General features: G+C 41.4%; 1 pseudogene; it reads right to left on the bottom strand.

The window, feature by feature from the left end:
* The window catches only part of LOC124972250 (RNA 3'-terminal phosphate cyclase-like protein), a 34,034-nt pseudogene extending 14,425 nt beyond the window's left edge, over positions 1-19,609 (bottom strand).
* Between the last annotated feature and the right edge of the window lie 2,403 nt (positions 19,610-22,012).

Genomic DNA, 22,012 nt, shown 5'->3' with positions numbered 1-22,012 from the left:
CTCTAAAGAGCTCATGACCTGAAATAAAGAACAGAACAGTAAGTGAGTTATTACTTTCATTCAAAAAACTTTAAATCAATATTTGCCAAGGCCCAAGTGGGAAAGTGGTCACTGTGTGCCCCTGAGCATAATGGCTTTTCTCAGACCTCTTTGAAAGTCATGTGTCTACCTTCATGATTTAAAAAACAACAGTGAATAATCCCAAGCAAGACTTTACAATTCTTTTCCTTAACCAATCAGAACTTCACACCTAGAATCCTTCCTGTTTCAGTTACCTACTGCTGTGTAACAAACTACTCCAAAACTTAATGACTTAAACCAACAATTTTTTCATGATTATGTGAGTTGACTCGTCTTGATGATTCTTCTGATCCATTTTGCATTGACTGGAGTCACCTTCTTAACTGTAGTCAGCTGGCATCTGGGCTGGATGAGAAGGTTCAAGAAGGCTTCACTCACATCTGGTGCCTCAACATTTTTCCACATGGTCTCTGCATATGGTTTTTGGGCTTTCTCTCAGCATGGTGATCTCAGGATAGCCAGAATTCTTAAGAAGGAGGATGTCAAAGCAGTCATTCCTCTTAATGACTACAGCCAAAATTCCTAGAATGTCATATTCTCTACCATCTATTACTCAAAGCAAGTCACAAGATCAGTCCAAATATCAGAGAAGAAATTGATTTCACCCCTTGATGAGTGGAGCAACACGGAAGATAGGAATTGATGGTGATCATCTTTGGAGACTATCAACCCACTTCCTAACATGGAATAAATTCCCCTCTTTGCTTAAGTTGTCAAATTATACCACTAATAATTTCAAAACTCTGCAACAGGCTACATGACAGAGGTAAAAGTTTGTTACCATGCTGTCAGAAAAGAGGAAATCATCAATATTACTTTTGGGAGGATACAACGAGAAATTTGTCATGGTAAACCTCAAACCCTTGTGCTTTAACAGAAGTGCTTAGGACACCTAAAGAACTGCTTCATACAGTGCAAATTTCTTAATGAATAAACTATGATGAACTAAGAAGACTGTATTAGTCAGGGCAGGTTAACTAATGCAGCGAAAAACTCCCAAATCTTAGTGGTCTTATACATTAAAGGTTTATTTCTCATACATAGCACAGTTCAATGCAGGCCATCTGGTAGGCTCTGCTCTATGCAGTCATTCAAGGACCCAGGCTCCTTCCAACTAAGTGGCCCACTCCACTTGATGTTCTACATCAGGTCATCCCTCACATGGAGACTATAGATGAGTCAGGCCTAGAAACAGTATATAACATATTCCCTACTTAACTGTAGGAAATTTGGCATGTGTAGTTAAGCTATATGCCCTAGAAAGAAAGCAAAATGGTTTGGGGATCAACTAGTTCAATTCTGTCACAAATTCTTACCCATCCTTACCTTTCTAAAATGTAAACACCCTCATTATCAAAAAGGCTTAATTTATGTTTAATGCCTGCTAGCAACCATTTGAGAGGAATTGGATACAAGATACAATTTTGAAGAAATATCTGAGTAGAGTTCTATGAAGAAATTTAGAGGCCCTAATCTCTGAAAGACATAACATAAACTTCACCCACATCCAGCCTCCTTGCCCAACATCTATCTAAATTTTTAAAAAATTGAGCTAAGAACAAACAAAAGGTAAGGAAGTTGAACAAATTTCTGATTTCCCCCTTGATTTTTTTTTCAAAATATATTCCTTCCCCCAAAAATGATTGTGTGTGTGTATGTGTGTGTGTGTGTGTGTGTATACACAGTCTGTTACAAAATCAAGTCTAGGCTAGGACCTAAAAAATGAATGACAGAAGATGAAGGATAAGGATATAGAAAACTTTTGCAAAGGCACAATTTTCTATACACCTTCCATTCTCATCCCACTAAAGATACTCCTCAACATTACATTCAGGATATCTGTGACCCATCTTGTAAATAGTATTTCTGAAGAGAGATTATTCCTCAGTTCTGCATTGACAAACTATATATCTTCTGAAATCCTGGGTAGTTTGGAAGAAGATGCTATTTGAGCAGAAAACTTAGTCCTAGAGGAGGCTAACTAGAATATTTCTCCACTGTTCCGATACTTAACATATTTGAGTCTGGAATCTCCATATCTGTAATATATCTGTGATCAGTTCATAGAGAAAACAGAGTACATTTTACAATAACATGGAAATAAGGATACTGAGTATAGCATTAGCTATGCTGCAATAACAAAAGTTTCTAAGGCTTAAGAATAATTTACTTCTCACTTACATGAAGTTCAACGGAAGTTGGCTAGAGTCTCCAACTGGTGACTCAAATATCCAAGTTTCTTCTGTCTGTTGATGCTGAAATTTTAATAGATGAATTCTCAGGTTACCATGGTTGGCAAGGAGAAGAATGGAAGAGGCACACCAGCTCTTCACTTCCTTGGCCCATAAGTAATACATGCCATTTCCACACACAATTCATTCACTCCAAGTGGTCAGATTGCCTAAACTTAACTGCAAAGGAAATTGGGAAATATGGGATCATAGTGTAAGTTTAATGAATATGAACCACCTTGCCTTATAAGCAAAATAAGATTATTCACAGAAAGCTAAATAAGCAACATTCATATATCATGGATGAAATTAAGAAGTTAGAAGGATGTGCATGTAGTGGGTAATGAAAGAGTTTGGGAGATATCCAAAACTCTATGAACACAGTGCTGCTCTGGAAAATCACTGACCAACATAGAGATTAACAGGCATGGAGGCTTAGGTCCCTAGCAGTGCATCCATCTTTCTTCCTCCTGGGAAAGAAGAGATTCTTTTATTTTGTTTTGTTTGTCTGTTTGTTTTTAGTACCAGAAATTGAATGCAGAAGCACTTAACCACTGAGCCACATCCCCAGCACTATTTTGTATTTTATTTAGGACAGGATCTCACCGAATTGCTTAGCACCTCACTTTTGCTGAGGCTGGCTTTGAACTCGCCATCCTCTTGCCTCAGCCTCCAAAGCCACTGGGATTACAGGCTTGCACCACCGCATCTGGTTCAAGAAGGGATTCTTAAACTGACACTTTCATCATTGTTGCAAGGTGTTACAAGACACTTTTATTTTAACCAAAGTATAATTTATACATGCTGCAGAAAAATAAGAAAACTGGAAAATAAAAGTATAAAATTACTGAGATGAAGCTTCCTTTGTTCCAAAATTATGAATTGGTATCTTAATGATATTATTAGAAAAAAGGGGGAGAAAACCTGCCCTTTTGTAATTCCAAGAAAAGTAATATTATAAGCTGATATCACCAATTCACATCATTTTTGCCTTAGATGACACAAAAGTGACTAGGTGATGATGGTCAAGCTTGAATGTGGACGTGTCTCCATTTGTCCAGTCCTCCATCTTGAAATGGGTACTCCTAGCTCCAACATTTGAAAACCAGGGGGAAAAAATCACCAATAGAGGGTTAAAAAATCTACTGTGATCAATATGTGATTATTACTTGATACCATCATGAAGAAAACAAAGAAACCATAGAAAAACTATTTTGCCTGCCTCTTGGTATTTTGATATATCCATCCCAAAACTTTCAAAAGTCAATGAAATAATTGGTACCATCAAGAAAAGGAAGTCATCCCTGATCTTTGCAAGATCCAGAATTACACCAGCATCATCTGAGAGAGGCAGGTTTAGAAAGTGATTGTAAATTATCCCATTGTGTTACATTCTTTCTCACAACAGGCTTTTTCAATAAGTGATGATGATGATCTACCTATAGACTAGAAAATGCATGTAACAGAGGTAAACTATGTTGATGTTTATCTAAGAAAGAGGCAGGCACTGAGTCTGATAAACACAAGCACTGTACTCTTACTCCTTCAAGCTGTGTGATTTATCAGAGTCATCAGGACCTGGATGGAGTAGACTCATCCACCAGCCTCAATTCTAATTTTCTTTAATCCACCCAAGTCTTCCCATTTCTAAGCAAATTCCCCAATGTCTGGAGATCAGGACAGAAAGTTTCAGGGTGGCTGACAGAATACTACAGGCCTGTAGTATTACAAAGTTAGCGCTTGCATTTGTGCTCTGGGTTATTCCTCAATCTTTTAGGTGTTTGACCAGCTTGAGTCAGTTTCCAAGAGCTCCACATGATAGCCAAAAATCCAGGAAATGATCCCAAGAACTCAACATACTCTGTGTCTTTTATAAAACTGGCTTTCTGTTCTCATAAACCCCAAACCTGGCAACAGCCCTGTAGTGCCTATACTATTATCCCACCATGTCATGTCAGTTCTTGCAGCTCTCTAACTGCACCAGGAAATATTTCTGCCCTGGATGTCCCTACACTCCCTCACAGTCATGTGGAAATTATTTCTATTTCTAAAGAAAAAAAATGACCTTTCTTTAGGAAAAATGTAACAATGGAATAGTTTGCGCTTGCTTTCTAGACCTAACTCTCTAAGATGATGCCATGTAATTCTGGATCTTAACAAGATCAGTACAGTTATTTTACCAGCTAAAGTCACTCACCTTTCTTGGAGTTTGTGATTTAACAGGAATGGATACAAAAAGAGCTCAATTGTTGAGATAACAAGGTAGCAATTGTATAACCCTGTGCTTGTTAACTTTATCCAGCTACAAACATGATTGAAATAGTGTTTGTCTTGAATTTGCCCCTCAGTGACACAGAAAAAGCTTTATGACACTGCTAGTGATACACATTGGGCTTCCAGGATGAAGATACCACAGAAAACTATGATTATTGGTATTCACATCAAATCCAAGTTTAGAAGTCAGATTGATGAACTATAACTTCTGTGTTGCTTCCCTGCATGTGGGGCACAATGAGAATGCATTCTGATTCCTCTACACTCTGAAGAAAAAGGATTTTGTTCATTTTTGTTTGCCTGCCAGTGAAAATAATAGCAATTTCAGTTCTGTTTCTTCATACCACATGACTTGGAATTTATGCCTTTAACTTGGCTGGCTTACGATGGCCATTTATAGACCCATAATTTTAATGTGCCACCTTCTCATAAAATTCACTCCCAATTTGTAAACCTAAGACCAATGATGCACAAACCAGGTGTTTGGAGACACATTAGACAGAGTAGTCTCAGAAAAATGAGAACACTCAAGTCTAGGTTAATAACATGGTGCCTTGTACTTCCTTGGTCCCTGGATTTCCAGTTTAGCAAGACCAACCCCTGCATAAAGGAGCTCCATCCCCTTCCCTAGCATGCCAGTTGGCAAAAGGCAACTGGTGTTGGAGGTCATCTCTGGAATTCATGTAGTTCTACATGAGGGTCTGCACAGAGTCAAAGCCACCATGAGGAGAGTCCTGGCTGCAGTTATGCTTTTCCCCAAAGTGTAGCTAGCATTTTCTTCTTTCCCCTTTCTTCCTTCATTTTTCAAGTCCTCTGAAAACATCAGCTGCTTGTTTATTTTCCTATGTGTCAGCTAGGTTCAATAGGAAGCAGGCACTGAGATAGATTAGGAATGTAACAGGTTGATTAGAGAATAACACCTGAGAAAGGAAAGGGAGGAAGCAGCATTTGGCACAGGAAGCTTCTAGACTACAATGTTGACCTGATCATTTTTCCATCAACCCATGCTCTGGAAGTGCCAGAGCAAAGATTTCCCTTAGAGGAATCTTGTGTTAGTTATAAATAAACAGGGCCTCTATAGCATTGCTTCATTTGGTCCTTGGCCAGGAATTGCCCTAAGAAGATCATGACCTTGACTCTAAAGCTGAGGCAGGCAGCCACACATACTTCTCAACTTTTGGGCAGCAATTTTTCTCTTTAAGCTTGAAGGAGGATCCAAGTAATATTCCATGAACCACAACCAGCCACTTACCATTGGGATATAGGCCTACCCCTAACTCCAAGTGATCCAAGCAGGGCAGACTCGAAGTCTTTTGCTTTCCTGGTCATAGGACTGAGCACATGCTTCAAGTAGAATCAGAATCTGTTTTGAACATTATGCATGGACTAGCCAGGTCTGTCTCTTTCTCTGCAATAATTAACTCTAAGGACCACATAAGTTTGGAGCTTCTTTGGGGATATCTTGTCACCACATGGATAACCCTGAGAGTCAGGCAGAGGCAAACAGAGTCCAAAGATACACCAAGAGCCAGGGAGATGATATACATTGATGATGGATAAGAAACATTTATGCTCCACTTCAAATTCTCTTGGCCTCTGCCCTTACTCCACCCACTGCTGCTGAGATCAATTCCATGCTGGCTTTGATGGCCTTCTGCAGGTGCAACCTGGCAGTGTTCTCCTCCTTAGACTTCTCTGAGGCTTCGATGTATTTACTTTCTACCCTGAGGCTTCCTTGTGAGGCACCTGTGGAGCCTATTCAGCATTCAAATGTATAACCTATAAATGTGGGGGCATCAACACCCACAGGGCCACACTTGATGAGTGGGGCGCAGTGCTTATAAATAAATGTTTCCCACTTCTGTCTCCTGGAAGGTCATTCCTGAAATGCATTCTACAAAGCTCTCCTGAAGAGGCCACGTTATTAAGCTCTGGTTTCCCACAGTGCCAACTAACTCATTTGCATCCTTCTCAGCTCTCCTGCATCCCCTTTCCAATGCTGCTCCCAAATAAACTACTACACACAAGCTTTTGCCTTGGCCTCCTTTATGAAAGAACTCAGTCTCTAACAGGTGGAATCATAGGAATACCTGGCTCCAACTATTCCTAAAACAACATCCTAGTTCCTTGAGCCAGTAAAAGTATAAAATCTCTTTTTTTCTTTTTTTTAATTGTGCATATGTGTTTAAAGTAGTTTGAGTTGTATCTTTGTAATTTGCAACCAAAAAATAACATACCCCATTTTCCTCTTCAAAGTTGCTCATTATTGTCACCCCCATCACAGTCGCTACTATGTCCATCTCTCACCATCTCTTTGTACTCCCAGTCAGCTCCAGTAAGATGAAGTGTCCTCACTGACTCCTCCCCATCTACCTCCTCCCACATATGTGGGGATGCCAATCTTTGGTAAATGCCAAATCTCCTTAGAAATACCAAATCTCTCACTCTATTGGTGTCTTTCAATGTAAATGGTGTGTCTTGTAGACATACATTGAGTCTGAAGTGCCCCTGGGGGCCTGCAGCTGCATCCAAACTGGAAGTTAGAGAAGACAGTCTTGAGTTTTGGAGACAGACCCAAGTCAGGGATTGAGTAGAGATGGCCAAAACCAAGAGCCTAGATAAGGTCATTGAAAGAGCTCGTACAGATGAGCATGCCACAGCTGAAACACTGTGGGCTTGATATTTAAGGCTGGAAGGAGAATATTGATTACTGTTACTCTTCTCAAAGTTATAGACATGTTGCACAGGCCCAGAAAAAAACCCCAGTAGAGAAATAGCAGGTGCCACAGAAGGTGAAGAAGGACCCAGGAGGCAGGCAGACCTCCCCCACCCAGTGCCTCTTTCCTCACACAGACTCCATCTGTCTGGGCATTGGCAAGGATTTGAGTCTGGAGACACAAGTGAGCCATTCTACCATCTTTGACCATGTCTCTGAACATCAAGCTCTCCAAGATATTTTCCTTGTCAGTGCCAATCAGATCACTAAATCCAATTATTCACTGAGGCTGGAACACAGTTTGGGAAATCTGAAACCAATTTCTGCCCTCTTTCCTATACCTCTGTTTCTGGTGATTGTTGATCACTTCCATGGCAGAGTGATGGGCCAGAATTTTAGTTAGCTATGAATTTGTGCACAATTAAGGATGCTGGAAAGGGCCCCAGGCTTTTGATCAAGCTCAAAAAGAAGGAGTGCAAGAGCTGACATCCCACCAGCCTCATCTTAACCTGCTTAGAGAGGATTGGGAGGTTCACATCCAAAGAAGGATATGGTATGAGGTCATAGAAATAAAATGGGAGGTGGCATCTCACTTCCCAGAACACATTTTGATGATGTTTCTAAGCGAGGGAAGAACACTTGCTGGCAGACAGCAGTCGCTACTGTGATAGCAGACAATTTTCTGGGGTTTGACTATGAAGGCATTTTGTCTTACCCAATGCATCCACATTGCAAATGCCAGATGGTTGGCTCATGCAGCGTGCAGTTCATGACATTTAAAACTTTGGATGTTGGAGTTCACTGCTCTTTTATTCTTTCCAAACACACTGCTTCCAATATTTGTCTTTGAGGATTATATGATAAAAGACAAGATAAATTCATTGATCACCATTCCCAAAACATTAGTTTGCCAAAACTAAACATATATCACAAGAATAAATAGGATCTGATCTCTAGTGCCTGAATTTTTTCAGGATTATGCACTCCAATAGGATGATTGGGAGTTTACAAGGAAAGGAACTAAACTTTAAAACACAAAGGGCAAAAACATCTCTTTCAGCATCTTGTTCCTTTGCACCTTTTGGCCTGCCTACTAATTTGCAAAGGGAAGCTTTGCAGCACTCATTTTTTTAAACCTTGATGTATAATCTATAAAAACCCAGGGACTGGTTTAACAAAAGGGAATCAGATGGTTCCCACTGCTTTCAACATTATGCTTTCACAAAGGAAACATGTAGTTTGTCAAGCCAAAAAGGACTAATTGAGTATTTGTCATATGGTCAAGCAGGGGTCTGGTAACTATGGCCAGTGGGCCAAATCCAGCCCACAGCCTGTGTCTGTGTAGCCAGAAGACATGACAGGAACAGACTGACATGGTGAGCTGGGATACCAGCCAGGGCATCTTCCTCCACTCCTATTTCTGCCTCTGCTCCTAGAGTCTGCCTCCCAGGTCAGTAGCTACTGCTCAGGAAGTATACTGGCCAGCATCTACACATTGAGATGCAACAGCCTTTGCTGTTGACAACTGCTAGGCACACAGCAGTCTAGGAACCTTCTGGCCAGAAACCAAGTCAAATGGCCTAGATCTCCAGGAGTACATAAGGGTATACCAGGACCTGGGTATCACCAAGGTAAAGAGTAAAACTTATCAAGGTAACAAGCCTCCCCCAGTCCCACTCACCACATGCCCCCCACCCCTGAAACCAGGCTCCAACACTAGAGTCAGTCACTCTTCCTCATGAGAAAGTCTAAAACAAGTAGTAACTGGGCACAAAATCACCCAACACCCAGGACCAGCCACTCCAGGCAAAAGGGATAGGGTGTAGCAGAATTTATCTCCCTTATTATATCAGTACCCACATGATATCCTCAGTTTTAACTCTTGGTCTGCAAAGCCCATAATGTTTATTATCTAGTTCCATATAGTAAACTTTGTGATACTCTGGTATAAATTCTCACTTTTTCCAAATAGATTAATCATTAAGGTACACAAGGGGGATAGAGAAGGCAGAAATCTTGAGAACCTATGTTAGGAAATCAGATATTCTTAAGTTGCATTTAAGAGAGAAATGCAAATTATAGATTTATATACCTGAATCTACACATTTCAACAAGTTGCATTAATTTCTTACCCTTTTTGTTATCTGCTCACCAGGCTCAGCTATATGGGGTATTTGAATGCCACCTACTGGGCACAAGTGGCCTCCACATATTGGAAATGATGGTTCACACTGCAGAACATGGAGGTGCCAGTTGGCATCTGGCCACATTGCCTGCACTGGGTGGCACTGTGTGTCATGGCTGGTTGAAGGCTTAAAACATGAGGAGAGGTGTTCTCTGCTTTAGAAAATTTTTTCACTCGGGGCAGAGCAGTATTTTTCAACCTGTTTGCTTTAAGGCTGTCCTGGGCATTGTAGAGTGTTTATTAGCCTCCCTGACCTCTATTCATGTAGCAAGTTAAGTAGCATCTTCCCCAAAGATATTCCCAAGTCCTAACCTGCAGCATCTGTGAATGTGACCTTATTTGGAAATAACATTTGTCTTTGCAGATGTAATCAAGTTAAGGATCTCAAAATGAGCTCACCCGAGTTCAGGACAGGCCCTAAATCCAATGACAGGTGCCCTTATAAGAGAAAGGAAAGGGTGATTTGAGATGCAAGACAGAGAAGAATGCCATATAAAGTCTGAGGCAGAGACTAGAGTGATGCAGCCACAAGCCATGAAATACCAACAATAGCTGCAGTCACCAGAATCTAGGAGAGGCATGGAAAGGTTTCTCCCTTGGAGCCTCTAGAGGGACCAACCCTGCTGGCACCTCCATTTCAGACTTCTGACCTCCAGAAGCGTGAGAGGATAAATATCTGTTCATTTAGGCCACCAAGTTTGTGGCATTTTGATGTGTACACCAATATCAGGAAACTAATACAATCCACTAGATACCAGTAGCATCCTCCCCCAGTTGTGACAATCAAAAATGTCTACAGATATCGCCAAATGTCCCCTGAGGAGAAAAATCACCCCTTATCAAGAGGCCCTGTGTTGGTATTTTTGCCTCTAATATAAAAGAAAGGAACTCAAGTATTTGAGTTAGCCATCAGATCAACTGAACAGCACGGTAGGGCCATCAACAGGCAAAGCAGATGGGAAATAAAACTGAACTGTGGCAGCTGAAATGCAGAAATAACCACTGTCTTCTTTGTTATTTAGGCCTCTCTCTGAGACACCAATGGACACAAACAGGAACCCTTTTTAATCCATTTTGATCACTAAACATTAAGAGACTTCTAGTCTTCACTTCTTTGCATGGTGGAGGTGAAGTCCAGTATTCTGAAATAAAAAGGAGCACGGGACGACCACACAAACAGTCCCTCTCATGCATCAGACAAGCATGTGTCCAGGAGAAAATGCATAGTTAACACAGGGGTGATTTTGGCCTCCTGACTCTTGGAATTTTTACTCCCAGTTAAAGCAAGATGCTAACTTCAGCTCTAATTCTGGGAAAAAAACTTAGGTCATTTCCAAAAATGGTATAGTAATATCATTGCTGATTAGAAGTGTGGGTTTGAGAATTGAGTTACTTGACTTCAGAGTAGAACTCTGCCATGCATGAGGCATGGGAGTATCCACAAACTACAAAACCTCTCCAACCCTCATGTGTTCATCTGTAAAATGTGAGGAGCCATAGTGCACTCAGCTCAGAGTGAGTATTCAAAAGTGCAATGAACATAAAAAGTGTTCAGCCTAGAGTTTGGCACAGTGAAGTGTTCAGGAAACATTTTCTTTTATTATCCAGAATGAAGAACATTCATGGAATAGCCAAGTGATTTGGCAGGCACATAATTTATTGGTGCTTTAAAGGCACTCCCCAAGAAACAGAGGAAGAAAACCATAGGATTTCAAGTGCCCCAGAACATAGCATGTTCTGGAGGAGAAGTTTTAATTATCTGGATGAAGGATTAGCCACACCAAAAAAAATGTGCAGGTAATCAAAGGCAGCAGTTAATCCAGAATAATTGAACCACAATCTGCAGGTGCCATCAGCAGCCAATTTCCCTGGGGCAATAGCCCACCATGTAGCCTACCTATGTGTGAGGCCAGGGTTTCTGCCCTGAGAAGCCACTAGGCAGTAATGAAAGTGGACCTCAGAGAGTAGACAACCCAGACCTTGATTTGGTTTCGGTTAATCCACAAAGTTGATTCCTGAAACCAGCTGAAAAAAGACAGCTAAAATCACAATTTTGCTGGATCCCCAAAAAGCAATTGAAAAATAGATAACTTTAAAAACTTGAACACATATTAGTTTCATATTGCTGTCACAACAAATTACCACAAACTTGGTGGCTTAAAACAACACACATGTACTCTTTCACAGTTCTAGAAGGCAGAAACCTGAATGGACCTTACGGGCTGATATAAAGGGGTTGGGTACAGCTGCATTCTTTCTGCAGGATTTAGGGGATAATCTTCTTTGCCTTTTCCAACTTTTAGAAGTTGCCCATGTTTTTTCTCATGGTTCTGCATTAATTATATCTGCTTCTGTGGTTATACCTCCTTCTCTGACCCTGACCATTCTACTTCTCTCTTATGAGAACTCTTATGATCACTTCGGGCCCATCTGAATAATCCAGGAAAATCTTTAATCACATCTACAAAGTCCCTTTTGCCATGTAGGACAACATATTCACTGGGGGCAGTTTTTGTGTCTATCACAGTGCAGAAATTCCAATAAAACATATATTTAACTCAAGGTGATCATAATCATGTTATACTATAACAGAAGGATCCTCATTCAAGTTTTGACATTGTGATTTAAATTGTTCGTGTACAAGAATGTACCAAAGGGAATTAAGTGCATACAGAGGTCTGGGTGGTATGTGATTGTAGTAACAACTGAGGGCTGCTAAGAGAATACATGTGAAATCCAGAATAAAGGAGTTAGCTCACTTCTGATAAGTATGGCCTCACACATAAGGAAGATGTGGCAGAGTAAAGAGAGTCTCAGGGTTAGATTGTGAAAGAACAGACCATCTGGTTGTCTGAAGTGGCTATGGGAATCCTAGGCATATAGCACCACACTGACCAATGACTGAAAGAGAGCTAATAGAGCCCAGGCCTCTTGTCCCGTTTTGGAACAAGAACTCTGAAATGCATATTCTATATTGCTTGCCAGTTCCTCCAGCTGCCCACAGCTAGATAACATCCCCTTTGTTGACTGCCTCCCCTTCCCTGCTTCCCTTCTTCCCTACTCCCTCAGGCCATTTCCTGGCATCACATTCCAGATAAATAAGTTGTATTTGACTCTTTGTCCCAAGGCCTACTGTCTGGGGAGCCCAGACTGAGGCAGCCCCCTCTGTGCTGGCTTCAGCCTCTTTTGTAGGAGCATGAAGACACCTTACCAGTGCTTGTCATTATGGAGTGCTTGGGAGTGAGGAGAGAATCCGTGTGCTTCAGAAGACACCCACTTGCAGAGAGACCAGTGACAACCAGTCAAGGTAGGGGAGGTAAAGGAGGTTGAAGACCTGAAATTTCTAAAGAGAATCAAGACATCAAAATATATCACTAGCTCCAGATATCCTTATTATAGAAGGACAAAGATTAGACTGCTCTTACCCCTTCTTCACATGTTTCATCTAACCATAAGTATTAGCTTTCCTTCTTTTATGTTTCCTCTCATAATCTGTTTAAGTTTTATCCTGGTTCCCAGCCACAAACACTTTTTTGGGTCATACATATATAAAATGCACTAGGTTGTAAAGGATTGGGACAAGACAAAGAGGAAAATGATCTATTTCCTGTAAGTGGTATTCTGGTAAATATTCCAGTGGGGAAAAGGGGTTCTGGTTTGTAGTATCTGCCAATATCTGTGGTGTAACCATTCCCATCATGGCTGATTTTAAGCTAGGAGTATGACATCAATGGTTCATGAAACTCCTGCAAATTTACCCATTAACTCTTGTGAGCTGCTACAAGTTGACTTCTTCATAAAACTGTAGCCTTATAGAAATTTATAATGGTAATAACTGCTGAGTCTGGGTAGACTATTTGCTTTATCAAACTGACACCAAAATGGAAAATGACTCAGTGCCACAGAGTTTGATCTCTTACTCACATGATAGTACTAGGCAGGTAAACAGGCCACTGGCGAGTCCTCCTCCACAGTCCTTCAGAGGCTCAGGCTGACAGCAGATCTGCCATCTCCAACACATGGCTCCCATGGTCACCCTGGGCCATCTCCATTCTAATCCAGCAGAGAGGAAGAAAGAAGATCACACCTGGGGTTTATGAACCTCCTTTCTACTCACATTCCATTGGCTGAACCAGTACATGACCACACCTACCTGGAAGGGAAGTTGGAAAATGTGATCTAGCTGTGAGCCTAGAAAAGAGGGAGAACATGGATTTGGTGAGCATCAACTTTCTCTGTCACAATCATATTTGTGAGCATTTATGCTATGTATGCCAGCTACCATGCTCAACAAGTACATATAGATAGATTAATTAACATCTTTTATAGATGGGAAAACTAAATCTTAGGTCAAGTAATTTGCTGAAGTTTACACCGCTAGGAAGCAGCAGAGCCTAGACTCAAAATCATGTCCATTCTATGCCAAAGGCAAAGCTCTTCAACAGGTAAGTTTCGTCTGGCTTTGCCTTTATAAAGATGATGGTCAGAATAATATGATCCTAAATCAGATCCCAGTTAAAGTGGTTTTGCTTTGGCAACACCTGGTTCCCAATCTGGCTTTTTCAGACCTTTAGTTCCAAGTGGGGTGAAGTTGAGTTTTAGCAAATAAAAATCTATCAACCATGATTGTGAAAAGTGATAGATTTAAGTGAGTAGAGACTTATTTAACTTGTGGTTGCTTCCCTCCAAAACACAAAAGACTCCAAGGTGGCTGGGGACACTTTGGCTGGCACAAGTTAAAGAGAAATGGCATTTTTTATCTCAAGCATAGGAGGGGCAGTGGGATGGAGCCAGACACTTGGAATGAATGTGAGAGAAAAGGAGGAAGAAGAAGTCGGCTTGACCTTTTGACCCAGGGCAACTAAAGGAAATATAAATGAAATGTTTGCACTACCTTCGACTTCTTGGACCTTAATTATGGAATCTTCTGGGTACAAGATGCCATGAGTTTTCATGGCTGTTGTAGGGTACCAGAGCTGATATCCACCAAGGGAGCTCTGCATTAGCAACTGCAAAGTGGGGTATAAGTGATTTTTTAATGACATGAAATACTCAAAAGTACATAATATTCTTTCTTTAAATAAAATACGAATTAGTATTTTTATTCATCCAATATTATTCTCCAACATCCTCTTTAGACTCCTTGCATGCTAAAGAAAGAAGCTGTTGAAGTAGCAAAACTCCACCTCCATCCTCTTATGTTTCTGACTGGGCCTGAGAATTAAATTTATGTAAGATATCTTAAGAGGAGAAAAGCATACAAATTTATCTAATACAAGTTTTATGAGACACGTGAGCCCTCATAAAGAATGAAGAATCTCATAAAGAAAAGCAGTTAGAGTCAATCTCTTATATATGGAATTGGACAAAGAATAGTGAGTTGTGAGAACCAACTAAATTATGTAGGGAGGCTTGAAAGATTAGAGCTACTTTAACAAGTTCTTACAGCGTTCTCTCAGTTTCAACTTCACATCATTGATGATAATAAGGTTATTCCATTTCATATAAGAAGGACATTTTTCACATGGGAATTTTACCTCCTGCTTTTAAGAAACAGAATGAAGATCAATGTGATCTTTCTGCACCCCTGCACCTACTGGGATTGGGGGCATTTGTGTGTATGTGTTTGTATATGTGTCAGGGGGGACAGGGGATGGAACCCAGGGTCTTGCACATGCTAGGGCAAGTGCTCTACCACTGAACCACATCCCCAGCCTGCACCTGCTGTTTATTAAGTGCCTTTAATTAAAAATAGCCATTATTCCAGAGCAGCATATTTTGAGGTGGCCTTAAGTCCTTCAGTCACATTGCAAAGAGTATCCTAGTATTTTCCTACAAACCTGGAGTCTACCTTTGGAAGTATCTGCACTGAATTGTAGCTATCTTCAATGTTGTGGCTGAAAATAATTTCTTAAACCAATTCTCTAAAATTATGATGCTCTCTCTATCTACAGCTATATTTTTATTGCCCTTCAGACCTCGTCAGATACACCTTTTGGATCTTTTTCTACTAAAGCAACAGAATCACTTAAAGTTCTTATATTTGAAAGAGAGAGAGAATCTATTAACCAAATCCAGAAATACTGAAATTTAATCTCATTTCTATTCTCTCTTGACATTGAACACCAAAAGAACTTTCCAGCCAGTGGGGCATTTTTCTCCTTTGATGTGACATGTTCAGTGAAGTCACTGGCGTGGGTTTTCTAAGCAGTTAGTCTCTGTGGCATTTAGAGCCTGCCACACTTCTTTGCAGGTTCAGTTTGATCAAAGATATGCCAGGGCATGGATGGTCTTCAGACTCCACTTTCATATTCACTCTGGAAGTTCAGGGTTTCTCAACTAAGCAGCCCCTCTCAGGCCATGCAGCCCCAAGCCGATTGCCATTTTCTTTTGACACCTAGTCTTTTATGTGACATTTTCCACAATGGCAGATGGGCCTTTGGGGGGGAAATACTCTACATCTCCAGAAAACTCTGTCAGGATGATTTTCATGATTTTCTCTTAAAGGTCACCACTGAAGAATAGGCTTTCAGCATTGATCTATTCTCCAAAATATACGTAGATTGTCCTCAATATTCACAAAACTAGAACTGACACTGAAGAAAGATAATGGAGCTATAGCTCCCAGACCTCGAGAAATTTGTGGATTTGACCAAGAAAATCAACCCCAGTTTTTCACCCACTGAATTCCCACATTAGGAATCAATATTCTATATTAGCTCCGTGCTGAAGAAAGAAAATAGAAGCACAAGTTACCCCATCTGCTTCCAGGGACCGTGCTTTGGAAGTTAAAATTAAACTACTATTTAAAGCAAGGCCTGCTCTTGTTAACTCTTGGAGTCCAACTTGAATGTCAAAGTGCCGACTTGAAACTGTCATGAGCTCACATGGTTCCACCCATTCTGGAAACAGCATGTGCTTTGCAGTTACATTCTGTAGGTCCAGTGATTATAAAAACAAAAGCCAAATCAGACGATGTGATCTCACCTACCCTGCGCCCTTCTGTGGAGCCTGGAATGGTTGTTTATACTTTCCCATGTCGGCCTGTGGGAGTCCTCCTCTCTGCTTTTCTTCTCCCATTGGCAGCTGGCGCTGTGAACATTTGCTTGAAACAAACATTCTTTTCTGGGCATACATGTCTGTCCCCTCTCTCTGGGAGACCGTTGGATAGCCTTGAATTATGTATGTCTTGCTGTGGTTTTCAGATTGGGAATGGTGGTGCTTTGGGGGAGGGAAGTGGCTCTGAGAGAGACTGAGGATAAGGCCGCATTCTTTCACCCCATGCCACACTGAGGTATCCCTTCCCCTTGATGAGTCTTGACTGAGGATGTCTGTCTGGGTTCCTTCTCAGGGACAATTTGGAGCTCACATTACAATATGACTTCTGGGGCCTTTGAAGTCCCAGCTGCAGGGGCAAAAGAACTGTGGTGATTAGGGGGCCAGCCCTCTCCTGGAAGGGGATGGCTACACAGTTGAATACGAAATGCAATTAAAAAGGAGCACCTGGGATCAAATCGAAGCAAAGAATGTGACTTTGGCTCTAAGCAGAAGGGGGCTCATTTAATCACACAAGAATGTTCATCTCTACAAAGTGCTTGAATCAGGAAAAGAAACTTTAAAAAGCAAAAAATGAAACAGCAAAACAAACAACAAAATCCTCTGACTTGCCAGCACAGTGAAGGAATGCACAAATTTTCACTGACACCTTCTAGGCTGCCCACAGGCAAATTAAGTTTGCAGATGCTCATACTGGGATGCTGGTGAGGTCCTGTGCCACCCTGGCTTCTTCACGCTTCCCCAGATGCCTATGGACTCTTCCTTTTCCCATCACTTCTCACACTCATTCTGCCCCTCCACCCCTAGTGCTAATTTTCCAAAGGCAGGGTCTTTTCCAGGCGTGCGCACAGCATATGTGCATGTGTATGCATGTGCGTGTGTGCTGGTTTTAGCACCTTATCTCCATGAAAACTCATCTATTCCCTATCCCACTTCCATAGGCCTGTGGGTCTCAAACTGCAGCTGCCTCAGAATCAGCTGGAGGGCTTGTTAAAACACAGATGGATAGGCCCAGCCCCTGCACTTTCTGACTCAGCCCAGGTTAGGGTAGAGAATTTGTATTTCTAATCAATTCCCAGCGATCCTGATGTTGCTAGTCCAAGGATCATGCTTTGAGAACCACAAGGTTAGACCAACCACTTGTACTGAGAAGGTTAGAGCTCAGGTGGGTTGACATGTGGAAGGAAAATGTTCCTGAACTCGAAGTTACCAAGAGCCTTGAGTTCCCCCCAAGCAGACTACTTCCTACCTATATCAACCTGGGCAAGTCCATGGAGTCCAGAACTTCTCAGCCTTGAGCCCACATCAGAATCACACATCCACCTTTTATAAAGTTGATAGCAGACCTCACCTAAGAGTGACTTAATCAAAATCTCAGGGCATGGCTCCAGGACTCAGTGTTTTGTAAAATCTCCATAGATAGATGATTATCCTGTGCTTTAACCTCTCTGAGTCTCAGTATCACTTTCCGAATAATGGGAATAATAAATTTTCTTCACAGGATCATTGAGACTAATAAATATAAGTAAATGCTAAAATCTTTGTAAATGACACAGAGCTACTCAAATGTTAGGTCCATTTTCCCTCACAGAATACATTTAAATTTAACAGAGGCCATTCATACCACTATTAATATCTAAGTCAGACTGATATTTCTTGCATACTTGGAGGATAAAAAAGCATTTTAACAAATCCATCTTATTAGACATACATGTTTCTCCTTGCTTCTGTTTTTAAAACATTTCTTCATATTTTCCACTGGTTATAAGAAAGTTAAATTACTCTTGGTGGCTATCCAATGGTCTAGTGACCCTAATTTACTCTAAGGGGCTAGCAAACTTTCCTTAAAGGGCCTGATAGTAAATATTTTAGGCTTTGCAGGCCAGATGTCTGTTGCAATTACTTACCTGTGCCATTGTAGTACAAAAGCAGCCATAGACAAAATCAAACAAATAGTCACAGACGATACATAAACAATTAGGTGTGGCTGTTTTCCAAAAAAAGTTTACCTACAAAAACAAGTGGTGGGATGAATTTAGCCATGTCTATGGTTTGCTTACCTCTAAGCTCCCAATAAAGACACAAAATTTTTCAAAGTTGATTCAAGGAAGCAATTGTGGTTTTTTTGTTTGTTTGTTTGTACCAGAAATTTAACACAGGGGTGCTTTACCACTGAGCTACATCCCCAGCCCTTTTAATTGCTCATCTTGCTAAGTTGCTGAGGCTGGCCTTGAACTTTCAATCCTCCTGTCTCAGCCTCCCAAGTCTTTGGGATTACAGGCATGCACCACTGTGCCTGGCTATTAGTTGGTATTCTTTCTAATGACAAGAGTGATTTCTCTCTCTGCTTGCATGTATGCGGGGGAGTGGGGCAACTGAAGAAGAAAGATGAGGGTGATCACCCAGACCTGAGAAAATGAAATCATTTGTATCAAAATCATTAATTGGCGTGAGAATGAGGCCCACAGAAAATCTTGGGTTTACCATTGGGTACTCAGAAAGAAGCAAGTGCACCTGCTTTTCTTAGAGTGTGGCTTTCTGCTTAAAAGCTAAGGAGAAAATTTCCTCTGCAGCCATGCAGATGCACCACAGCAGGCAAGGAGTTCTCAGTCTTTGTTTGACACTAGGGATTTTCACCTAGTTTTACAAAAAGTCCACCAAAACAACAAAAAGAGCGTTCCCTTTTCCCTGCTTTGTAAACCACAGTATTCCTTCTGTGCAATTAGAGCAAGGAAAGGGGAATTTGTAACCACCCCACCAGGACACTCAGTGATGTCTGGAGACATTTTGAGTTGTCACAACTGGGGGAACAGCTACTGGCATCTGGTAGGTAGAGGCCAGGAAAATTGCTCAACATCCTACAGTGCATAAGTCCCCACCATGAAGACTCACCTGGCTCCCGATGTCAGTAGAGATCAGGTTGAGAATCCCCAAGACAGCTTCATGCAGGAGGGCAGTTGTGGCAGGGAAAGTTTGCGAGCTGAGAAATGGGACTTCAAGATTGCCTACCACGTTTCTCTCCACTTGTTTCTTAGGCTCTTTCATTGGCCTGATGACTACCGCCATCATTCCCTCTTCCTTTGGAAGTCAGAGAATCTTGGAGAAAATTGGATCTTAGAGAGGGACGTGAACTTAGAAGGTGATCTCATTTGAACCCCTGTCACTTAAGGCAGGTCTTCTCAGACTCACTCTGCACACAAATCACCTGGGGTGCTTAAGATGTAAATTCGGCCCCTACAGACCTTGATGGGGTTGGGGTTCTGCATTTCAGATTGGTACATCCTCTACAGTACTGCAGGCCAGGGTGGGCCCTAGTGCTTTCTGGTGATGGAGTATAAAGAAAGGTCCTGCATCCCTGCCCTTTGGATGACAGGTTGTGTTCACTAAAATAAACTAACTTCTCCCAGGGTATTCAGTTGGAAACTAAAAAAGAGACTGCCTGGACTCTCATATACCTACCAGAAATTAGTGAACCACACAACCCATTAGTCTTCTGGCACCTGAAAGCATCCAGCACAAACAGTAGTATCCTGCAGGAGCCATGAGCAGTGGGGCATCTCCAATGCAAGCAGCCCTGCCCTTTCTGCCCAGCTCTCTAATACCCGGTGGAGACTCCTGCCCCAGGCAGTAACTCGGGCTTGGCAACTCCCTGGAGAAAGTTCCTTGTTGATCATGTAAATCACCCAGCATCCATTCCTGGAAATGTCTTTTTGGGAACAGGCTGAAGTTTGAGAAATGGCAGAAAAGGAACTACCCGTTCATCAAAAGGGAGCTAGCTCCAATTTCCGCTTGGGTTTGTATTAGCTGGAAACAGGTGGAAGCCCTGAGAGTGTGTGTGTGTGAAATGAACATGGAGCCTGGTAGAAGGAAGGAATATTCTACCAGCAAGCATCCTCTGGACCCAACCTGTCAGGCAGCCTGTGGGCCGAGAATTTATGGATGTGTTTTCAATTTCTCTGACAGAATCTGTTTGGATTGAGGACGGCTGTTTAATCTTTGAAATATGTGTTCCATAACAAACGCTGGAATCACATATAAATTGCTCCCTTCATTCTGTGAGCCAAACCCTGACTAAAGGGGTTTGGAAATCCCCACAAGGTGCTCTTTGCTTATTGCTGATTCGGAAAGAAAAAAACCATTTCTTTAATGAAATGCGATGTTGAGGAACTGCCAAAAATAGATGCTCCCTATCTGCTTTCACATATGGTAGCTTCTTTCTAGCCAATTAACTACCAATGAACTGAGGAAGAGCTGTAATCACAGCACGCCAGGCGCCTGTGCGCATCCCGCACACAGCCTCAGGCAGAGATGGAAGTTCCTGGTCCTGCTTCAACCCACAAAAGCCCGGGAAGCCTGTGCATGACCCAGACTTTTGTTTCCATGACCATTCTGGCTAGCTTTAGCTAAGTCCCAAGAATTAAGACTGATGGGTTGTCACCTTTGGGACAAATCCTGTTTGATCATTATCCCCCTTTGGCTCTTAGCTGTATCGTGTTAAAGGGAAATATCCAAGGCCCACAAAAGGTTGTTTTTCCATGGGTTTTACTAACAGACTCATTTCTACATGAAAACCATGCTGGAGAGATTTTTTTTTTGTCTGTCTGAAAGTGTAGAGGGTGAGTATTGGGTTTTATGTTGTCTAAAAATGAGCAACTTATGCACATTTTTGTGTTTTATGAACTCTTGCTCCAAATTTTAAACTAATCAATGGCTAGTGCCTTGTCCATGCTTATTTACTCTTTTCTTCTGAGACAATATGAAGTTACAGAAAAATGGAATTTTCTTCTAAATGGTTTGTATAACTTCCCATTAATTTGGAGTCGGCAAATTTTTTCACAACCCTTAAGAGATCTGAGTCCAGTGTGTGTGTGTGTGTGTGTGTGTGTGTGTGTGTGTGTGTGTGTTTTGTTTTGTGTTTTGGAAAAGTTACTGCAGGAGTTAAGAAGAAGAGAGGCATTGGCTAACCCAATCTGTGTTTATTTTTGGGCTCTTATAATTAAAGTTTTATGTGTCCTTTAACAACACAAAATAATTCCCAATTAAAGGTAATGAGAGGGCTTCATAGTGGGAGAAAATGAGAAAATCTACCATTTGTATGATCATATTCCATGCCAAGCACTTTACAGTGATTATCTGGTTTAATTCTCACAGCAATGCTGCTGGGTCAAGGGCAGTAGCCCACTCCACAGAGATGGAGAAACCCAGGCTCAGAGAGGTCTGACAAGGTCAAACAATCAAGACTCAACAGAGCTGCAATTCTATTAGATGTCCTTCTGGCATCTAACATTGGTGTAACTCCCTGAAAACTCAATATTGAAATTCTTTTTAAAATGTTGGTTTTGTTCGCTCTTAAGATAACATTAGACCTAAGAAGTTACTAGGAATGACTTTTAATGCAACCAATATGTCAATGACTTGATTTCTACCTCCAACACTTGATTCCCCTGAACTCTGGGGACAGGTGTCAGT

This window comes from Sciurus carolinensis, chromosome X (genome assembly GCF_902686445.1).
Source record: "Sciurus carolinensis chromosome X, mSciCar1.2, whole genome shotgun sequence".
In the NCBI taxonomy this organism is placed as follows: domain Eukaryota; kingdom Metazoa; phylum Chordata; class Mammalia; order Rodentia; family Sciuridae; genus Sciurus; species Sciurus carolinensis.
The sequence above is the reverse complement of the archived record's forward strand: the minus strand, read 5'-3'. Positions and strand labels throughout refer to the sequence as shown.